General features: G+C 46.7%; 1 long non-coding RNA gene across 1 annotated transcript in view; it reads left to right on the forward strand.

The window, feature by feature from the left end:
- LOC138354694 (uncharacterized) overlaps positions 1-13,805 on the forward strand; it is a 42,407-nt gene that overhangs the window by 879 nt on the left and 27,723 nt on the right. The window contains exon 2 of the long non-coding RNA XR_011223625.1: positions 13,258-13,380. This is a non-coding gene — a long non-coding RNA (uncharacterized lncRNA). The remainder of the gene's footprint in view (positions 1-13,257; positions 13,381-13,805) is intronic.

Here is a 13,805-nt window from a genome sequence, read left to right on the forward strand (position 1 = left end):
ACATACAATGCCTGAAGCCACTATTACGCAAAGCGTTTCGGGCAGTATGCAGAAATTAGACAAGTACAGTAATTAGGAAAGAACTGGTAACCAACAGTAAACTAGTACAAAACACTGCAGATAGCAGTAAGACCATAATAATTTTCAGGTGTTTAGGAAAGGAAATATCATCTTAGGTGGACAGCAGCAGCAGGAGAGATGAAAATCATATAGGAAATAGTAGGATTAGGAAATGTCCTAAAACGAAAGGAAAATGTCAATGATTTTAGGAGGATAAGAAAATATGAGAAAAGAACCGACTCTTAAGGGTGACATTTAATGGAGTGAAACACATGACGGAAGTGCTTAGAAATGCCAGGAAATTGTAGAGTGATGAGGATGGCAAACTTTGGTCAGTAAGACAACCTCTCAAAGGAGGACGGAAAAAGCTGAAAATGAACCTCATTATAGCAAAACGTCTAAATAGGAATGGAAATGAAGGGGAAATAAAAAAAAAATCTACAAAGTGTTAGGGACTGGAAAGCTAGTGAAATGGTAGATAAAAACAAAGCAACAAAATCATTAGTGGAAGGGGTAGTAAAGAACAAGGGAAAGGGAACATGTTCTTGAAAATTGTATATACAGTACCAACATAGACGGAGTGAGATAAAAAATATTGGAGCCAAAAAATATAATTTAGTTTAAGGTCCCAGATATTGTCTCATTAACAGACATGAAACTTGAAGAAAATGTTTTAAATGAAGTCGTATTCCCAAGGGGTTACTTGGTTTGGGGACATGACAGGAAAACTAGGAAAGGGGGTAGAAGTGGCTGTGCTGGCGAAAGAACACCTGAAGGTAAAGAGTTAATACTTGACAAACCTCGAAGTTGACATAATGGCATTGCAGGTCTGGAATCAGGATAAACTAATAATTGTAAATGCCTACAGCCCACCAGCAAGCAACACATGAACTAGGGAACTGGATGACAAACGAGAGGGCCTCATAATGGTCATGAGAGAGATAATAGTACAAGCAGATAAAGATAAATCACAATTGTTAGTACTGGGGGGACTTCAGCTCTAAAGCAATAGACTGGGAGGCCTACGAAGCAAGAACAGAGGACATTTGGACAGGCAGATTTATAAACCTCATTCTGGAGACATTTATGTATCAACATGTCAAGCAGCCCACAAAAGGTCATAGATTTAATTAGCTAAACACAGATGCCGAAGAAATACAAGAAAATTCACTTTCGCAAACAGAGTGGTAGACGGTTGGAACAAGTTAGGTGAGAAGGTGGTGAAGGCCAAGACCGTCAGTAGTTTCAAAGCATTATATGACAGAGTGCTGGGAAGACGGGACACCACGAGTATAGCTCTCATCCTGTAACTACACTTAGGTAATTACACTTAGGTAATTACAAGAATGAGAAGGGGATGTTGAAGTCGGTACTGGATCTAATATTCACCAAGAAAGAGGAGATATTTTACATCCAGTACCTTCCTACCTTGGGAAAAAGTGATCATGTCCTGTTGGACATTAAATATGCTTTGAGATATAATCTAGAAGAAAATGGGGACATTGAGGCAGTTTTAAACTAAATTTTAAGAGGAAACTATGGAGAACTTAGAATTTTTTTTAATGAGTCTAATTGGACAGACTTGTTGCTAGGCAGGAAAGTAAACGAGATGTATGTCAAATTTTGTGAAATATACGATGAAGGTACACAAAATTCATACCAAAACAGATGCAGGACCAGAAAACAGGATTGTTTGAACAGAAATTGCGATAGGGCCAGATGCCAAAAGACTCAAAAATGGAATCGATATAGGAACAAGCCATACCCCCAAACATTCCAGCGATACAAAAAGGCTAGAAATGACTACATGGCAGTAAGGGGAGAGGCAGAAAGAAATTTTGAAAAAGGGATAGCGGATAAATGTAAAACAGAACCAGGCCTATTCTATAAATTCATAAACAGGTAAAGGATATTCAGAGGTTGAAAATAGGGAAATAGATTCACGGAAAATGAAAAGGAAATGTGTGAAACATTAAACTAAAAGTTCCAAAGTGTGTTTGTAAAAAAATGAAATCTTCAGGGAACCAGACACAATAAGAATTCCAGACAACAATATAGAGCACATTGAGGTACATATCTAGAGACTGGAAAAAAAATGCTCAAGGAGCTAAGAACAAAGCAGTTGGCCCAGATGGAGTTTCACCATGGGTTCTGAGAGAATGTGCACCCGAACTCAGCATTCCACTTCAACTGATTTTTCAGACATCCCTGTGTACAAGAGTCATAGCAGATGTGTGGAAAAAAGCTAACATAGTTGCAATCTACAAAAGTGGCAGCAGAGAAGATCCCCCTCAGTTATAGACTTGTATTGCTGACAAGTGTAATAGTCAAAATATTGGACAAAATGTTTGAAACTAAATGGGTGAAACACCTGGAAAAAACAATATACCTGTAATGTCAACCGTCAGTATGGTGATCAATCTGGAAGATCCTGTGTAATGAATTTACTCAGTTTCTATGATCTAGTCAAAGATTTTACGGGAAAGAGATGGTTGGGTTTACTACATCTATCGGGATCTAACAAAGGCTTTCGACAGCGTTCTACATAAGAGGTTGTTCTGGAAACTGGAACATATTGGAGGAGTGACAGGTAAGCTTTTAACATGGATGAAAGATTTTCTAACTTTTTTTTTTTTTTTTTGTGTGATATATACAAGAGTTGTTACATTCTTGTACAGCCACTAGTACGCGTAGCGTTTCGGGCAGGTCCCTGGAATACGATTCCCTGCCGCGAAGAATCGTTTTTTCATCCAAGTACACATTTTACTGTTGCGTTAAACAGAGGCTACAGTTAAGGAATTGCGCCCAGTAAATCCTCCCCGGCCAGGATACGAACCCATGACATAGCGCTCGCGGAACGCCAGGCGAGTGTCTTACCACTACACCACGGAGACTGTTTAAACTGATAGAAAAATGAGGACAGTAATTGGAGGAAGTGTATAGGACTGGAGAAATACCACAAGTGGAGTACCACAGGGTTCAGTTCTTGCACCGGTAATGTTCATTGTCTACATAAACGATCTACCAGATGGAATACAGAATTATATGATCATGTTTGCTGATGATGCTAAGATAATAGGGAAGATAAGTAACTTAGATGATTGTCATGCCCTTCGAGAAGACCTGGACAAAATAAGTATATGGAGCACTACTTGGCAAATGGAATTTAATGTAAATAAATGCCATGTTATGGAATGTGGAATAGGGGAACATAGACACCACACAACCTATAAATTATGTGAGAAATCTTTAAAGAATTCTGAAAGAAAGAGATCTGGGGGTCTAGTGGTGTAGTTTCCCTAGTGTATAGATCTAGGGGTGGTTCAAGATAGAAAACTATCACCTGAGGATCACATAAAGAACATTGTGCGAGGGGCCTATGCTACTTTCTAACCTCAGAATTGCTTTTAAATACATGGACGGGGAAATGCTAAAGAAATTGTTCACGGCTTTTGTTAAAACAAAGCTGGAATATGCAGCAGTTGTATGGTGCCCATATCTTAAGAAGCATATCAACAAACTGGAAAAGGTGCAAAGACATGCCACCTAAGTGGCTCTCAGAACTGAAGGACAAGAGCTACGAGGAGAGGTTAGAGGCATTAATTATGCCAAAAGTAGAAGATAGAAGAAAAAGAGGCGATATGATCACTATGTACAAAACAGTAACAGGAATTGATCAAATTCATAGGTAAGATTTCCTGAGACCTGGAACTTCAAGAACAAGAGGTCTTAGATGTAAACTAATTAAACAAAGATGCCGAAGAAATATAAGAAAATTCGCTTTCACAGAGTGGTAGCCGATTGGAACAAGTTAGGTGAGAAAGTGGTGGAGGCCAAAACCATCGGTAGTTTCAAAGAGTTATATGACAGAGTGCTGGGAAGACAGGACACCACGAGCATAGCTCTCATCCTGTAACTATACTTAGGTAATTACTTAAGTAATTACACACATACATACATACAAGAATATAGAGATTCTATGGGTTCTTCAAAATTTATCCTTCACATTATTTTATTTAAAAGTTAATATAAAATAATGATTTTTATAGTCACTTTTCAGTAGTGTGAATAGACAATATATTTTTATTGTGGTGTTAACATGCTGTACTATAGCTTCATCCAAATACTGTATATTATAGTATTTATTATTACATTTTTACATTTGTGTATCTTTCTGGGGGGAGCCCTGTCGGCTCCCCAGAGCTTTACCGGCTGATATGCTAATGTCAGACTTTGGCATCAGTCATGTGTATGGAGTTCTAGGGCCTACCGGGGACCACGGCCAGAACCTGTCCCCCTCAGAGAGGCAAGGGGAGCAATGGCCTATAGAAACCCCCGTGTGGTTGGAAGCATTCTATGTCTGCCATCGACCGGGTCAAGCATCCAGAAAGGTAAGCATTCCAAAACAAACCCCTATTCTGGTGAAAATTGCTACCTAAAGCCGAACTAGTGGATAGAACTCTTCAACAGAAAACAAGGAAACTAATATGACGTCATACGTCACCACGCCGCTGTCTGCGCAGCTCCCCCCTCCCCGGGAGGGGGAAGGGGGAGCCCCAGACCTCCCACGCCGGCTATCCACCCATCAGTTCTTCGGCTGATGCTATAGGCGACGGTTATGTGCTCTGGCTCCAGTGGTTGTTTCAGCACTGTACCTAGAGTGTGGTGTCTGTTTTCTAGGTGGTGCGTGAGCCGGGAGTGATTCTCCAGTACTTGAGCTGCATGCGCCTAGGGTTCCCTTCCCTAGGTGCCCTGTAAATACTGCCCTTGGGGCTTGGGGCCACCTTCCACAAGTTCCTTGGGTCCTGCCCCTGCTTGGCCGTTTACTGCTTGGTTTTCGGCCGCTCTTTGTGTGCTCGGGTGTTCTGTCTCACTTGTTCGCCTTAGAGTAAGGGGCAGTTTTTGCACTGGTGGGGCGCAGGGTACTGTGCAGCTTGTCTTTACCAATCATAGCGGCCGGCTCTGTTCCGCTTGGGTACGCTGTCCTCTTGCGGGGTTTTCTTTTTCTTTTTGTTTATCTACCTGGTGGGGGGGGTCTGCCTTTGTTCTTGCCCCTTGTGTCCCTTGTGTTCTAAGTATTTTCTGGTGGTACCCCCTGCTAGGTCCCCGTGAGTGTACACGTCCCGTGGGTTCAGCTCTTAGAAAGTTGTTTGGTAGCTTTGGGTGCCGGTTAGCAGTACCCTGCCTGGGATTACCTGAGCGTGAGTCCTCTTATAGTAAACGCTCGGGACCCTGGGAAACCCCTGGGGGCGCGCGGGTCCGATGGATGTGACCCCAGAGTCCCCCCCTCGCTTCCAGCGAGTTTGAGGGTTGCTCTCACCCTTTGTCTCTGGGTGACTCTCTGTTTTGCCTCCGTCTGCTGCCTGTGGGGTCGGTGACACCTTCGACCCGGAGTCCTGCGAGTTTGGTTGCTCGTTGTGGCTCGGTTACCCAGTTGTGCTAACAAAGCGGGTGCGGGCAGCAGGGGCGTTGCACTTGAGCCTTGGTGGTGGCAACGTTCTCGTGGTTTCCTCCCCGGGAGCCCCGGGGCTGCCCCGTTGTAGTTCGTTTTGGGACTTGGGGGTGTTGGTGGCTTCGGTTCCACCCACGCCCCCTTGTCTTTCCCCTGGATCACCCTTCCTGCCTGCATCCGGTTCCTTACCGTCTGTAGGTTCGGGGCGGGGTTTTTGATGGTGTTGAGACTCGGGCAGTCTCGGGGAATTCCCCTTCCGGGGTAGTGACGGGGGCATTTGAGCCTGTTCCTCCAGCCGTGTTGTATGAGTCTGCCAGTGGGCTCCCTTCCTTAGTGTTTTCACGGCTGCCCCGGTTTTCTGGTACGGCCGGGGCTTTGGGGGAACGGCTCGGCCCCGGGGCCTGTCGTGTAGGTTCCCGGGGCTGGGAAGGGGCTGACTTGGGGGGCCTTGGCCCCGTTGGACCCCGTGGGGGTTTTTATCCCCCTCTAGGCGGGGCTTGTGGTTACGCTGAGTGGGGTCTTTCCTCCCCACTCGCCGTACGTGCTGTTGGGCGTCGGCCTCTCCCCGGGCTCGGTTCCTTGGCCTTTGAGTCGGTTGGTTCCATCCTGTGGGTGGATGTTTCCTCCCACCCCTTTTTGGGACGGTGTTTTCGTCATGTTTCCCCGTTCGATGGGGTTCTGCGTGACTTCTGATCTCGGGTGCGCCTGCGCCTTCGTGTGCCTTTGGGACTAGTGTTGGCTTCTGTGTTCTCGAGGGTACGGGAAGGTTTTTTCGCTACTTCCCGCATTATTGGAACGTCTGTCGGCTCCTCGTCCTTGTCGCCCGGTTGGGCTACTTGTCGCCCGGTTGGGCTACTTGTCGCCCGGTTGGGCTACTTTTTGGGTTCTTTGCTTCTTTGGCCGGTTTTATTGTTCCTGCTTCCTCGTTTGGCTACTATTCTCATGAAGTAGTCCTGGCTGGCGCCTTCCCGCAGAGAGGGTGTGCGGTTCGGCCAGTGTGTTATGCGCATGCGCCGTGGAGTTTGTTTTGGTCTGGGCGGTGTTTCAGTGCTGGTGTTTTGCGCCCTTTTTGCTACAGTGCTTCGCCTCTCGTTTTTCTCCCTGGCTGCGGTATGTGCCCCTTCGCGCCGGGGGTGTCCTGGTTCCCAGTTGTGGGGAGGACACTGCGGTTTTCCCTGTGTCATGGGTGTGGACCGCCTCCTTCGCCTCTCCCTGCTCTTCTGCGGGCCCGGCAGGGTCCGGCTCTGGCGTCTTCACCTGGCGGTGCTCCCAGGTTCTTCTGGGCACGGTTGAGTCGTGTCCAGTCAGTCTGGGAGCCCCAGACCTCCCACGCCGGCTATCCACCCATCAGTTCTTCGGCTGATGCTATAGGCACCGGTTATGTGCTCCGGCTCCATTGGTTGTTTCAGCACTGTACCTAGAGTGTGGTGTCTGTTTTCTAGGTGGTGCGTGAGCCGGAGTGATTCTCCAGTACTTGGGCTGCATGCGCCTAGGGTTCCCTTCCCTAGGTGCCCTGTAAGTACTGCCCTTGGGGCTTGGGGCCACCTTCCACCTGCCCCTGCACAGTGCCACCGTTCGCCAGGTGAGTTTCTGCGGTCTGGCGTCTTTTGGCCGGGCGCTGGATGTGGAGTTGTTTATATACCTGTCTTTATTTAGGTATATTTTTGTACGACTGAGACCGTTCGCACACCAGTGACTGTCCCTTTTTCAACCCTTCCTGTCCCCCTCATGTGCATGTCCAACCCATGCTGGAGTCATTCAGGGGACCCTCCTTTTTTAATGTTGTGAGGTGTGGGGGTTGTAGGGTTGGTTCTGTACTCACCTGGTTAGGCTCCTGGCTGTGCTTGCAGGATTTGAGCTCTGGCTCTTGGGTCCCGCCTATCTGGTAGAACTTGCGGGATAGTACCAGTGGAGTGCAGTGGTGCTATTGGCACATTTGGGGAACACTGTATTACCATCAGAGGTCTGTGCTTATTACACGACCTACTTATGAGCATAAGCCTTCTTGCTGGTTCGTCCGTGGACTTCCAGGGCACACTAGCCTTTTTTCATATAGCAGTTCCGGCCCGTCCTGGTTGTGGGGGTATGTGGGCCGGTGGACTGCTCCTAGCAGCTGCCTGGTGGGCCACCCTCTGGCCGGTCTAGCCTGACCTTGGGCCGGGCTTCAGGTGTAAAAGAGCTCCCAGTACCTCTTCCAGCAGGTATCGAGCGGGGTTTCTCTGCCGTCGGTCGCCTGGTGCAGGTTTCTGGGCCTGCGGGGTTTTGTCGTGTCTCCGTTGGCCCTGTCTGGGGTCTGCCTGCTCCGTTCTCTGCCTTTGCAGAAGGGAGTTGCTATTTACATGTTGCATGTTCCAGTGGTGCCTGTTGCTGCTGCTGCACGTGTGCATTGGTACCGTGTTTCACGGTGGCGTGTCCTTGTTCCTGTGTCCGGTTGTGGAGTGGCACTTTGCTGCCGTTTTGTGCCTGGGGATTGCGTGGGGGTTTTTCTGTCCCTGCCTGATTGTCCATCCCTGGTTGTTCTCCTGGGGTTTTTGTGCTTCTGCTCTTTCTTCCTGCCTCCTCTGCAGCAGGGATGTTCTGTGTGTGTTCTTAGGCGTTTGTCAGCCTGTGTCCTGTGATGTGCTTCTTTATCTCGGTCTATTGCAGTTGTTCGTACCCCTTGGTTCGGGTACTGTTCTGGCGGCGACCCTTCCGCCTTCTTTGGTTTCCTAGCTTGCCCTGCCGGTTGTTTTTTTTGGGGTCTTGCGATGTCTCGCGTCGGACCCGTCGTTTCTCAACTCCTGGCGGGCTTGCATGCTTTGGGGAGTTTTTCTGTTCGGCAGACGTCCTTGTGCCGCCTGGGTTTCGGTGGTCGCGCCCGAGATCTTCCCGCGGCTCCGCCTTTTCCTGGGCTCGGAGGGGCCTTGTCGGGGCTGCTTATGTTCTGCCTCGCGGTCTCGCCTCCGGTTGGTGGTCGGGTGGCTTCGTGGTAGGTGTCCCACCTGCGTGCTTCTCTTGGCGGCAGTATGGGGTATTTTGGTGGTCCTTCCTTTTCCTGTCCTTTCTTAGGTGGTTACTCTTGTTAGCTTGCTTTACTCTCGGCTTGGTTTTCTGGTGGGGGTTGGGGGCCGTCGTCTTGCCACGTACTGTCGCCTCTTTTCGTGCGGCGCGGGCGGAGCCACTTCAGCTTGCTTTCGGTCTTGGTGTTGCTTCTGCACCGTTAGTCAGCTGTCTTGTGCGTCGTTTCACCTCCGGCCTGTTCGTGCACCGCTTGCACCATCCTGGTCTCTGGTCAGCGTGCTCTGTCTTCTCAGTTGGTAGTGCCCCTTCGGTTCCGGTGTGTTTTTCGTCGGCTCTTTCCTTTTGGCCTTTGCCTCTGGGGGTCGAGTCGCAGAGTTTTCTTGCTCCTTCGGTTTTAGCGTTTTGGTTGTTCGGTGGCAGCAGTCTCCATCTTTTCTGGCGCGGGGTGGGGCTGCTGCATTCTGGAGGGGTCCAGGGTTTGTTGGTGCTTCGTTGGTCGGGCCGGGGGTGTCGTTTTTTGTGTTCAGTGGCGGCCCTCCGCTGTCGTTTGCGTGCCACGGCGTTTGGGTCCGGAGCGCGTTTTGCGTTGATCCGGTTCTGTTCTTCCCGATTCGCGGGTGATAGTGTCCTGGGTGGTCAGCCGTGTTCTTGCGGCTACACTGCCTGTGTTCTTCCCTCATGCCTGTGGCGTTCGTGGCTTCGCTGCTCTCGCTGCCGTCTGGGCGACGTGGCCTTGCAGTTTCTCGGGCGTGGATTTTTGGTGTTCATGCAGGGGCCTTGCTGCTCATTGTTCTCGTGTTGTTCCCGGGATTTTTCGGGGCTGTGGCGCCTTGGGTTGGCGTTTGCTGCCGGTTGTCTCGCCTCCTTGGGGGGTGCGTGGTGTCCGCCTCCCGGTTCTGTCCCTTTGACCTTCCTCTGTGGGTAGTTAGCTCCGGGGAGCCGACGGGGCTCCCCCCAGAAAACCAGCGTTGAATGTAATGAAACGCCATTTTCTAGGTGAGACCCGGAGGCTCCCCGGCAACCCTCCCTCCCTCCGGTCAGCGGTTTTTCGCGTGTTTTGACATCCAGAACTGATGGGTGGATAGCCGGCGTGGGAGGTCTGGGGCTCCCCCTTCCCCCTCCCGGGGAGGGGGGAGCTGCGCAGACAGCGGCGCGGTGACGTATGGCGTCATACTAGTTTCCTTGTTTTCTGTTGAAGAGTTCTATCCACTAGTTCGGCTTTAGGTAGCAATTTTCACCAGAATAGGGGTTTGTTTTGGAATGCTTACCTTTCTGGTTGCTTGACCCAGTCGATGGCAGACATAGAATGCTTCCAACCACACGGGGGTTTCTATAGGCCATTGCTCCCCTTGCCTCTCTGAGGGGGCCAGGTTCTGGCCGTGGTCCCCGGTAGGCCCTAGAACTCCATACACATGACTGATGCCAAAGTCTGACATTAGCATATCAGCCGGTAAAGCTCCGGGGAGCCTCCGGGTCTCACCCAGAAATTGGCGTTTCATTACATTCAACGCTGGTTTTTTTGTACTTCAGAAATAAATGCTGTTTGTAATTCCTGCACATAATGCAATACTGTACTCTTCTTGTGCATAACTATTTATCTTTCCCAATGGATCTTTTGTAAAATAAAATATTTGCATTTCCTGAGCATACGATGAGTCACATTAACGTGGCTGAAGATATGATGACCAAACCACACACCGATGAAACGACGACGACGTTTCGGTCCGTCCTTGACCATTATAAAGTCGATTGTGACGGGAGCGAGAAAGGCACGAGCATTAAGTAAGGCAAGGAGCAGGTAAGAGGAGGCACTTCCTAGACGGTGAAATCAAGGCGAAAGATCAGAATAAGAGGCAAAGTATGGATGGGATGGGTGTAATAATGGGTGGCGGAAGAATGGGAACATACAAGTAAGAGGAAAAAGAGAGAAAAAAGGGGGCAGGCTTATGTCGGGTCACGTTTATTAGAAAGGTTATGTTGTGTATCGGAGCCGATTTGACGAGACGGCGCCTGTGAAGAGTAGAGGCAAGAAAGATTATTATAGAAGACCGCTCAATAGGATGATTAGAGTCCCTAACATGACAGAAGAGAGAGCAGACTTTAAACACTTCTTTTGTGTTCCTTAAGTCTGTCATTTAATGTACAGTCAGTTTCCCCAGCACTGGGAACTAGATTATTACAAAGTGTTAGATTGTCGAGCTTTATGTCAAGAGGACAAAGTTTTAATGAAATTTTTTAGTTCAGATATGAAGGGAAGGCAGAGCATAGTGCTAATAGTGTTGGAAACACTATTTCCTTTTACAGTACATGCTCAAATGCTCTAGCCTTTCTAACAAACATGACCTGACATACGCCTAGCACCGTTTTTCTCTTTCTCTTATTCTTACATTCCCATTTTTCCATCACCCCATTATTACACCTATCCCATCCGTACCTTGCATCTTGTTCTGACCTTTCGCCTTGATCTTATCTTCTAGGAATTACTTCCTCTTACCTGCTCCTCACCTCACTCTTGCCTTACTTAATGCCCGTGCCTCCCTCGCTTCCATCACAATCAACTTGATAATGGTCCAGGAAGGACAGAATCTTCGTCGTCTCCTCATCTTCCAGTGTGCGGTTTGGTCATTATTGTTTTTCCTACCTTTTGATGCATTGGTGTCTTGGGTTTATCATTGTTATTGTGGCCTGAAGAGTATAACAATATATTTTTATACTTTTGGAATTTGATAAATATTAGATACTGTATATTCCTAATGATCTTCAACGTATTTCAGTATGTATATATGGAACTTGTTATCTGTTCAGTGAACAGGGGTCTGAATGAATGTGTATTTTAACATGTATTATTAATTATGAAGTATTTGACTTGTATTTGATGAATGTTGCCAAAAGTGTTGCCTAATCCAAAGAAACTGGCCTAACCTAAAATAAAGTTTGAAAATATTGATTGTTCTTTGAAAAAGATCCAGGTTAGCAATTAAGTTTCATAAGATGTTCTCTATAGACATTATAGGTCTTGGTAGTTATGCTCCAATCCTCATAAACAAAGGTCAAACCCCATGTTTATGAATGAAAAACAGTTTACACACTACTTGCAACTGGTGAAGTTTGAACACTTCCGAAGAAGTGCTTCCCGACGACTTTTGTTCAAACCACAATGCTGTAAATGCTTTGTACCACACGAGTAATTTGTAGTACCCCTGTACTACAAATACAAATAATCACCAACAGAACCTAAACACTTAACCTAACCAGTGCCTAAATATGCACAATATGCTAATATACACAGGTATAATAGTCTATATTTGAGAAAATTTCTATTTTGCGTGAACGGCTTGTTAAAATTGATGAATGCGTCTTTGGGGTTGACTGCTGGACAGAATTGAACCTGGTTTGAGGATGGGATACATTATGGGTCTAGGTAAACAGTTGGGTTAGTTCTTGACTTATCAGGAATCCCGGGCAGGACAGAAATGGTTGGGCACATTTCCTTTTATCTAATGTCCTGTTAGCCTAGCAGTAAGTAGGTACACAGGAGTTAGTCAACTGTTGGGAAGTTGCATCCTGGGAGGGGTCAATAGTTGAGCTTTAGGGTGGGGGGAAGGGGTCTCAGTATCAGCTTAACATATACAGTGTACATGCATTGGCTGCCTGTCTACTAACAAAGCCAATATTAATTAATCTATAGTAAAATAAGAAAAGAAATAGAGGTAAAGAATACAATTTGAAAAGGGGAAAAAAATGGAAAATATTATGAGCGTTGAATGAGTATTGTAAGAGTATTCAACGTGTTGCATGAGTATTATGAACGTGGTATTAGTATTGTGAGAGCATTCTAAGTGTTGCACCAGTATTATGAGTATTGCATGAGTATTATGAGTATTGCACGAGTATTATGAGTGTGGTACGAGTATTATGAGTGTGGTATGAGTATAAGGAGGAATATACTCCTCATTATACTGGAATAAGATGAGAGCAGCTGCTGTGCAGTATTGTTATAGGTGTGTGCATGACGTATTTATTAAAAAATAAATACCAGGAAGAGAAATTAAGATAGATAATTTTTTATCTAGGGGATATTTATGTTTTCTCTTGTGGTCAAATTTCCTTATAAACTGACTAAATTTAAAACTTCAAAATGTGTGCAATTGCCTTCAGTTATGCTAAAAGATAACACTTGAGCATAATATTTTAAACATCCCTCGTAGTTCTGAAAATTCGTGTAAGTTTGGGTAAAATATAAAAAATCTTTGTTTTATCTTGTCATCTTTGTGTATAAAAAGACACTTCAAATATGTGCAATTGCCTTCAATTACACTGAAAAATAGCACTCTAGTGTAATATTTTAATCATTCATTGTAGTTTTGAAACTGCATATGAATTTGGATAAAATATGAAAAATCTCCTATGGTGATTGCACATATTTGAAACTTTAAATTGTCTTATTTTTAATACGAAATTTCAACCATAAGAGAATGGAGATTTTTCATATTTTACCCAAATTGACATGCAATTTTAAAACTATGATGGATATTTATATTATGTTTGAGTGCTATTTTTGTGTGCAATGTGATTGCACGCATTTTGAAGCATGTGATGGGGGGGGGGATAGGGTAATCTTGAGGTTATCTTGAGATGATTTCGGGGCTTTAGTGTCCCCGCGGCCCGGTCCTCAACCAGGCCTCCACCCCCAGGAAGCAGCCTGTGACAGCTGACTAATACCCAGGTACCTATTTTACTTCTAGGCAACAGGGGCATAGGGTGAAAGAAACTCTGCCCATTGTTTCTCACCGGCGCCTGGGATCGAACCCGGGACCACAGGATCACAAGTCCAGCGTGCTGTCCGCTCGGCCGACCGGCTCCCTAGGGTAAGGCAGAAAAGGTATTGAGTTGGGGGGGGGGGATAGATAGGGAGGATGTGTGGGTGAGAAATGGGCACCACTGGTCACTTCATCTGGTAGAATATAATGACAAATGAATGTCTGTTACTATTACAAGTGGTGATGAGCATGAAAGCTCTGCCATACCTTACCTTGAGGTGCTTCCGGGGCTTAGTGTCCCCGCGGCCCGGTCATCGACCAGGCCTCCTGGTTGCTGGACTGATCAACCAGGCTGTTGGACGCGGCTGCTCGCAGCCTGACGTATGAGTCACAGCCTGGTTGATCAGGTATCCTTTGGATGTGCTTATCCAGTTCTCTCTTGAACACTGAGGGGTCGGCCAGTTATGCCCCTTATGGGTAGTGGAAGCGTGTTGAACAGTCTCGGGCCTCTGATGTTGATAGAGTTCTCGCTC

The sequence above is a fragment of the Procambarus clarkii genome, chromosome 64 (genome assembly GCF_040958095.1).
Source record: "Procambarus clarkii isolate CNS0578487 chromosome 64, FALCON_Pclarkii_2.0, whole genome shotgun sequence".
Classification (NCBI taxonomy): Eukaryota; Metazoa; Arthropoda; class Malacostraca; order Decapoda; family Cambaridae; genus Procambarus; species Procambarus clarkii.